This window comes from Lissotriton vulgaris, unplaced genomic scaffold, assembly GCF_964263255.1.
Source record: "Lissotriton vulgaris unplaced genomic scaffold, aLisVul1.2 SCAFFOLD_3046, whole genome shotgun sequence".
NCBI lineage: Eukaryota > Metazoa > Chordata > Amphibia > Caudata > Salamandridae > Lissotriton > Lissotriton vulgaris.
The window spans coordinates 47683-55219 of NW_028253056.1; the positions used below are offsets into that span (position 1 = coordinate 47683).

The following is a 7537-nucleotide window of genomic DNA, read 5'->3' on the forward strand; positions in this document are numbered from 1 at the left end:
TAAACTAATGGGTTAAAATTTAGCAAGGTGGAGGGTAACAGAATAATCTTCATTACTCGAATTAATTAATGTTTTGTGTTTCTTTGCATACTAGCTTTCGAGAAAGAGGCCTGAGGCCTAGCTTTTTCAAAGGGTGTTTGGAATCCTGTCGTGATGAGCCGAGCACAGCTAAGAGTGGAAAAGTTTTGCCAATGATATTTGTCAGAAAATAAATAAATGGAACTGTGCAAGATGTGCTCTGTGTTGAATAACTTCAAGGGCAGGAAACAGCAGAACAACCAAGCTGAGGAAGCAGCCAACTGTTATTTAATAAGATGTTGCAAAATTCTCGGAAGCTAATGTCGCCTGTGGACAAAGGACAAAGACGTTTTAGAAAGGCACAACTTTGGATTGAAAAGGTTATGATCTCATACAGACTGACGGCTGTCAGCCAATAGAAATGCTGAATGACGGAGAAAAAGTATTCTTTTAGTCTGAATTAATTAGTTTTAGCTAGAAAAAAGGTATAAAACCTGACCCCTTGGGAGGAGCTTTCTGGCTCGTTCCTGAATCCTGAAGGGCGTGAAGTGCTGTCGGACTTTTGACTCACGTAAGGATAACAGAACTAATGACTTTTCCTTTTAGGTTTAATTGAGTTTAGTCAGGGAAGTAGATTTTAGGGAATGAGATCTTTTCAACATTAATTCTCTGCAAGCTGATCTGTCTTAAAATGTCAGTCTAACGTGCCTTTTACCTTTATTAAATGATGCTTTCAACTTGCTAATAAAAAGATTTCTAATTCTAAGAATGCTCTTTATTTGAAAATAAAATTAATAAAATAGATTTTGAAATGACAAGCTGGTCTTGTTTATTCTTAGTCTAGTTATCATTAGTTGATCCATTTACCTAGGTGACTTAATTTAATGTTTCCGTTATATATTCATAATTATGATGATGATAAACTGCAGTTGTATATAAAATGTAAATAGTTTGTGAATAGTTCCGATTAATTAAGTCACATGATTTAGTTGCCCAATATTTGTCTCGGTTACTTATGGTCCTTGTGAAGAGTTTACGATTAATGGTGAGTATCTTGGTGTTGGATTGTGTTGTTGAGACAGATTTTCCATAGGGGCGCTGGATCAAGACTCAATAGCATGAGCACACGGGCAGGTGGGTATCGCAGGGCACACCGCATGGGAGGTAGGCAGGTGCTGAATACTGCCCATGTCACAGCCCAGCAAGCCCCATACAGCTGCAGGCCAGCCCATCCACTGATGCAGCGCAACTCAATCCCCCACCACCTCCTTGCTCACTGCGTCCTCTCTGCAGGCAGTGGGTCGGATTCTGGGTGGTCTCGTCTCTGGTCCAGCCGCACTCAACCCTGCAGGCCACTAAGCCACACAATCAGCCATGGCACCACGCCTATGCGGCAAGGTCCTTCTGTTGGGTTTCAGCTAGGTCCTGTCTGCCATCCACAATCCACTCAAAGTGTATAAAACCCTAAAAGACTGCAGATGTACAAAAACTGACTTACTTACCTTATCTGTAGGAAATGTCGCAGTGGGATATCTAGGCATATCACAATGAGAAGAAAAGTCACGTAAAAAGTAATCTGCAAAGTAACTTGAAAAGCAATCTGAAAACTAACTGAAAAGTAATTCCAATTGTTTAACAAACAAATGACTTACTTGTAACCAATCCAATTGCATTCAACTGCATTCAAATGGTATTTAACTGCATTATTCTTGCAAAGTATCATTTAATTTACCTGCACCAGGGCTGGTTGGTTCTAGAAATAAAATATAACTAAATAATATTTTTATACAAAAAAATTGGTCTAAGTACAGTCTTTGAGTGTGTGATATCATTTCTTGCCTGAGTGTGTACAATAAATGCTTAACACTACCCTCTGATAAAGCCTTACTGCTCGCACACACTGCCACAAATAGAGAGTAAGGTATTTTCTACTCTTACCTCTGCCTACCTTTGGGGATCCAATGGACTCTGTGCATACTATACCTCACTTTGGTATAGTCTATACAGAGCCAGCTTCCTACACAGGATCACAGGATTTTAAGCCGGCGTTCAGAATCAAGCAGGATAACCAGGGGCGTAGCCAGAGCTTGTGGCGCCCGGGGCTATCCCTCAGATTGCCGCCCCTGGGGGGGTGCTGGGGAAAAGGCCGGTGAGCACTTGAAAGATGTCCGAGAGACACATAGTATTGCTGCTAATAGTTACCTCGATCATGCAAGTTACAAGCACATACATGAGGGATTTTAATTTTTGCCCCGTAGAAAGTGTGACTTCTAGATGATGAAATGTCACTCATAATTACAACGAAATTCTGAAAGTGCCACACACAGCAATCTGAAAGCTTGGCAGCTATCATGGATGGGCCACAGACTCAGCCACTCACCCCTGTGAATCTGCTGCTGCTCTCCTCTTACCTCTCTCGCTCCAAGCAGGGTCTATGGCAGGCAGGGTTGGTTCCAAGAGATGCAACTTCATAGTCACTGGTGCTGAACAATACTAGTGCATTCTTTGCAAGGTTCTTCAGAAAATCATGCAAATAGTTCAATAATATAGCCAGACTCTTCTCATCCAGAGTTGTGTAGGCAAGCATTTCACCAGTACAGACAAACAGTCTTAAAAGGTGAGGCGCTCCATAGACGCGTGACATCTGTGCATCTGGATGATCAGCCAGAATTACAATACTGTGGCCTCTCAAACTTGTACAGCAGCTGTGTGCCGAGCATCACGTTAAAGTATTCCTTAATTCCAGCAACCACTTCCTTCACTGCATACTCCTTGTTATCTGTGTTGCCTTGCAATTTCTTGTAATTTGCATAATCCTCCAAAATGGCATCAACACTTTTTTTAGCAGGGAGATAGAAGAGCTACTTTTGCCTAGTTATCAAGCCCCAGTCATCAACCAGCCACGGTTTGAGCTCCTCTGGAGTCTTTACTTTAACTTCAACTCTGTCGATAAACGTTTCCTCATTTTCCACGCTGGGGTCTACACGAGCTCTCTTCTTACGTGGTGGTTGAGGTGCTTCACTCGTACTACTGCCTTCTCCAGCCCCTGGAGTTTTCTGCTTATTTTTCTTCGTTTTTACTTCCACATGTTTCTGCTGCGGACCCCCAGCCTTCTTTGGTGCTGCACCTCTCATTTTCCCCTCTGCATACTGCTCCTGATTAGCCTTCTGATGTTCCTTCTGCTTCTGCAGGTTGGTTTCCACGTAGTTGAGTACTCTGCTCTCTGGCACCCACTCATCCCAGTTCTTATTCCAACCGCTGTAATGTATAATGTATTTCACTTGACTTGTTTCGCCTTTATGGAAACCTTCACTCGCTTGGCTTCATAAAGGAGAGGTCAGTGGAAACACAAAACAGGCTCCCTTCTCAACTCAAGCAGTGATAAATCTAAAGTCTCCTTACTAAAAAACCTTGCAACTGTTCTTCAAAAGCAGGCGGTGTGCTTTTTTATTTACCTTCGGTAAATTTGGGCCTGGGCTTCTGCTTCTGCGCCATTTATACTACCTGATGAGTGACATTTCAACGACTATGAGTGACACTCGCCAGCAAGTTTACCTAGACTGAATAAATGATACAAATAACCAAGTGTTAACTGTATTCAATCCTGGTGTGGAGCGTATTTACAACCTGTCTGTGCATTAGCTTGTACTGTGCACAGCATGAAAATAGCCTAGCGTTTAGAGTTTGAGTCTCTGCCTCGAGCATGCACTCAGCAATGCTACAAAGTGTGCTGATGTCCTATTCATCAGTGGCTATCCTTCAATATGTGAATGACCCATCATGACTATGTGAATGTATCCACATCACATGATTGTCAAATTATTGTCAACTTATTGTCTTACCATCATCCAGGTATGCATGTCAGTTGCCTGCTGATGAAACCCTGGACATCTTCAGAGGCAGTAGATTGGGCTCCCATAACTAACTAGTTCTGGCCTTGCGCTTTTGGGTTTTCCATTGCAGGCAGCGACTTTGGAGTGCAGGGCTGGCTGTAGGCAGGCAGGCTCAGGCTGCAAGCCAACGTTGGACGGGGCACATCGGTTTGCCAGTCCGAGAGATGAGGTGTGGACTCCGATGGGGCAGGGTTAGAGATGGGAATGGCGTTCTTCACCCCATCATTGCCTGAGCAGCCATGGATGGACTTGGGATGGGACACTCCTACCTTGGTCAAACCACAAAAGGTTTGTGAAGTAGCTCCTCTGTGCTCTGGGGAGCCGAGCCTGACAAATCCCCAATGGATTTAAAAATTTCAAAAACCTCCGCATAGAGCTGGAAGCTCACTCGGAGCAGGGCTGGCAAAAATGTCCAAGCCACCCCTGCTCCTTCCCTTCTTTTGCTCTCTATCTTTTCATCCATCGATTCTCTGTCTCTTCCCTCTCTCTTCTGCTTCTGATCGCTTATGTCTCTCTCTAGCCACACCATTCTCCCTCCCTCGCACTTTGATCTGTTTTCTCTCTCCCTCTTTTCCTCTGTCTCCTAAAAGCCCCCAACGGCCCCCACAATGCTAAGGATGCCTGGCCTTCACCCTGGGGGTGCCCAGGAGTGGACGCCTCACAGGGAAAGCCAGGATGGGTTCCACAGCGGTATTCGTACAAGCGCCTTGAGACCCTTGCGGGTGAGTAGTGCGCTATACAAGTATCAATTTAAAGCCTGGCCTGCCATAGACGTTCCCTTTATGTGTGTGGCGTGATTGTAATCGTCCTTTAAGAGTCAGGTTTAGTAACAAACCGCATTTACTAGGCAGTCCTGCTAAGCTAGGGTAAGTCAGAGCGAAAGTTGAAAAAAATTCGATCAACTTTCATACAGTTTAAAAAGTTATTTTGACATTCAAGAAAAATTAAAAAGTTGAATGTTGAAATGGTACTTAACAGAGCAGTATATAACTGTGCACATCTATTTAAAAAAAACACACACACACCCTCGTAGATTTTACCCCATTATTCACCTCTCCATGCGTGGTGGCGTGTTTCATTTCCATTTCTCTGGTCATACAAAACGTGGCTCGAGCTTCTGTGAAAAATATAATCCTCAGAGCCATCATGACGTTTTGGTGGAAAAATCGGACAGTTCAAGTGCGATTTATATTTTTTATAGAATAGATAGCTTTCTTCCGCCACGCCTTGAAAAAATTCAAACACACCTTCTGATCTCCAGGGACTAATGGCACAACAAACAAATCATTAAACGCGCCGCGCTTTGTTCTTGGAGGAGGTCGGAATAGGGTGACCAACCGTCCGTAAATTTCACAGACAGTCCGTAATTTCAGCCGTCTGTCCGTTGTCCGTGAAGGAATCTTTAACGGACGCCATTTGTCCGTCATTTTAACAGGGCACCGGTTGCTCCACCCTAAAGCCGGCACAGCTTGCACCCACCTCTTTTCTTCACTCCGATGCTGCACCAAAGCTCCTCAGATGCCCCGCAGCATTGAAGAGGCACAGCGGGATGGCTACCCTCACACCTCAGCCCTTGATGACCTGTTAAGAGGTGCTTCGAAGGTGACTGAGAGGGAGGGGCTGCCGGTTCAGGAGCAGCGACATCCATTCACATGCAAACAGCCCTGAATGTGTCATGTCTCTGCTATTTAGAGGGGGGCTCACACATTCCATTTCTACCCAGGGCCCCAAACATCCGAGACTCGGCCAGATTACACCTCTGATTACACCGAGGCAGCACGTGGTTCTCTTCACAGAGCGTAATTACTGTCACTAAATTGTAAGCAAACCTCGGTTCTTCAAACATGCAGTCTATAATGTAAGAAAATAAAGAAATGGCACAATCGCACCCACACGGATTAACAGAGTATGGAGGCCAATCAGTTCAATCAGTTCTCTTAGAGTATCTCCTGTAAGTACTGTACATCACAGTGGGGGATGGCATTTTGGACAGAGAGCCTGTCTTCTCGTTGTCTTGTGCAGGAGAGGAGCCCACGATGATACTAGAATACTGCATGCCCACCCCTGTGTTCCCTCTCCTGTGATGGCTCCTGCCCCCCCTCAGTGATGGCACCTGTCCCCCCATGTGGTGGCTCCAGTCCACCCCTCTCCTGTGATGGCTCCTGCCCCCCCCTCAGTGATGGCACCTGTCCCCCCATGTGGTGGCTCCAGTCCACCCCACGCCTGGGATGGCTCCTGTCCCCCCATGTTGTGGCTCCAGTCCACCCACACCTGTGGTGGCTCTTGTCCCCCCCTGTGGTGGATCCTGTCTCCTCCCTGGGTGGCTTCCGTCCCAGTCCTGGAACGGTCCCTGCAGCGAGGGTGAAGTTCTTGATGGGCCTCTTCTCAAAAGGGCTCAGCTCAAAATTAATATGGAAAGGTCGGCGAGTAAGTAAGTGAAGAGATGGGTGAATGGCTGGATGAATTAGTGAAAGGGTGAATGGATGAATGAAAGAATGAATAAATGGCTAATGAGAGAGGATGGATGGATTGATGAGTGAGGGGAAGGATGGAGAGAAAATGTAAATAGCTGGATGTATGGGTGGAAGGGTAGCTGGATGATGGATGAGGGGAAAGATGGATGAGGGGAAGGATGATGGATGAGGAGAAGGATGTATGGATGGATGGATGGAGGGGAAGGATGGATGGATGGAGGGGTGGATGGAGGGGAAGGATGGATGGATCAGGAGATGGATGGATGGATGGATGAGGGGAAGGATAAATGGATGGGATGGATGGATGGGTGCGGGGAAGGATGGATGGATGGAAGGAAGGATGGATGAGGGGAAGGATGGATGAGGGGAAGGATGGATGAATGAGGGTAAGGATGGATGGATGAGGGGATGGATTGATGAGGGGAAGGATGGATGGGTGAGGGGATGGATGGATGAGGGGATGGGTGAGGGGATGGATGGATGGATGAGGGGATGGATGGATGGATAGATGAGGGGATGGATGGATGAGGGGATGGATAGAGGGGAAGGATGGATGGATGGGTGGGTGAAAGGATGGATGGATGATGAGGGGAAGGATGGATGATGAGGGGAAGGATGGATGGATGGATGATGAGGGGATGGATGGATGGATGATGAGGGGGTGGGTGAAAGGATGGATGATGAGGGGAAGGGTGGATGGATGGATGATGAGGGGAAGGGTGGACGGATGGATGATGAGGGGGTGCGTGAAAGGATGGATGGATGATGAGGGGAAGACTGGATGGATGATGAGGGGAAGAATGGATGGATGATGAGGGGAAGGATGGATGGATGATGAGTGGGTGGGTAGAAGGATGGATGGATGATGAGGGAAAAGGATGGATGGATGGATGGATGGATGGATGGATGATGGGTGGGTGAAAGGATGGATGGAGAGTCGGTGAGTGAAAGGATGGATGGATGGATGATGAGTGGGTGGGTGAAAGGATGGATGGATGGATGGATGGATGGATGGATGAGTGGGTGGGTGAAAGGATGGATGAATTAGTGGGTGGGTGAAAGGATGGATCAGTGGATTGGATGGTGGGTGGGTGAAAGGATGGATGAGTGGGTGGGTAGATAGTGGGTGGGTGGATGTTTGGGTGGATGATG

The 7537-nt window shown here is 46.4% G+C and overlaps 1 pseudogene; it reads right to left on the reverse strand.

The window, feature by feature from the left end:
- Nucleotides 1-2425: 2425 nt before the first annotated feature.
- LOC147661175 (mortality factor 4-like protein 1) lies at nt 2426-5056 on the reverse strand (annotated as a pseudogene).
- Nucleotides 5057-7537: the final 2481 nt, after the last annotated feature.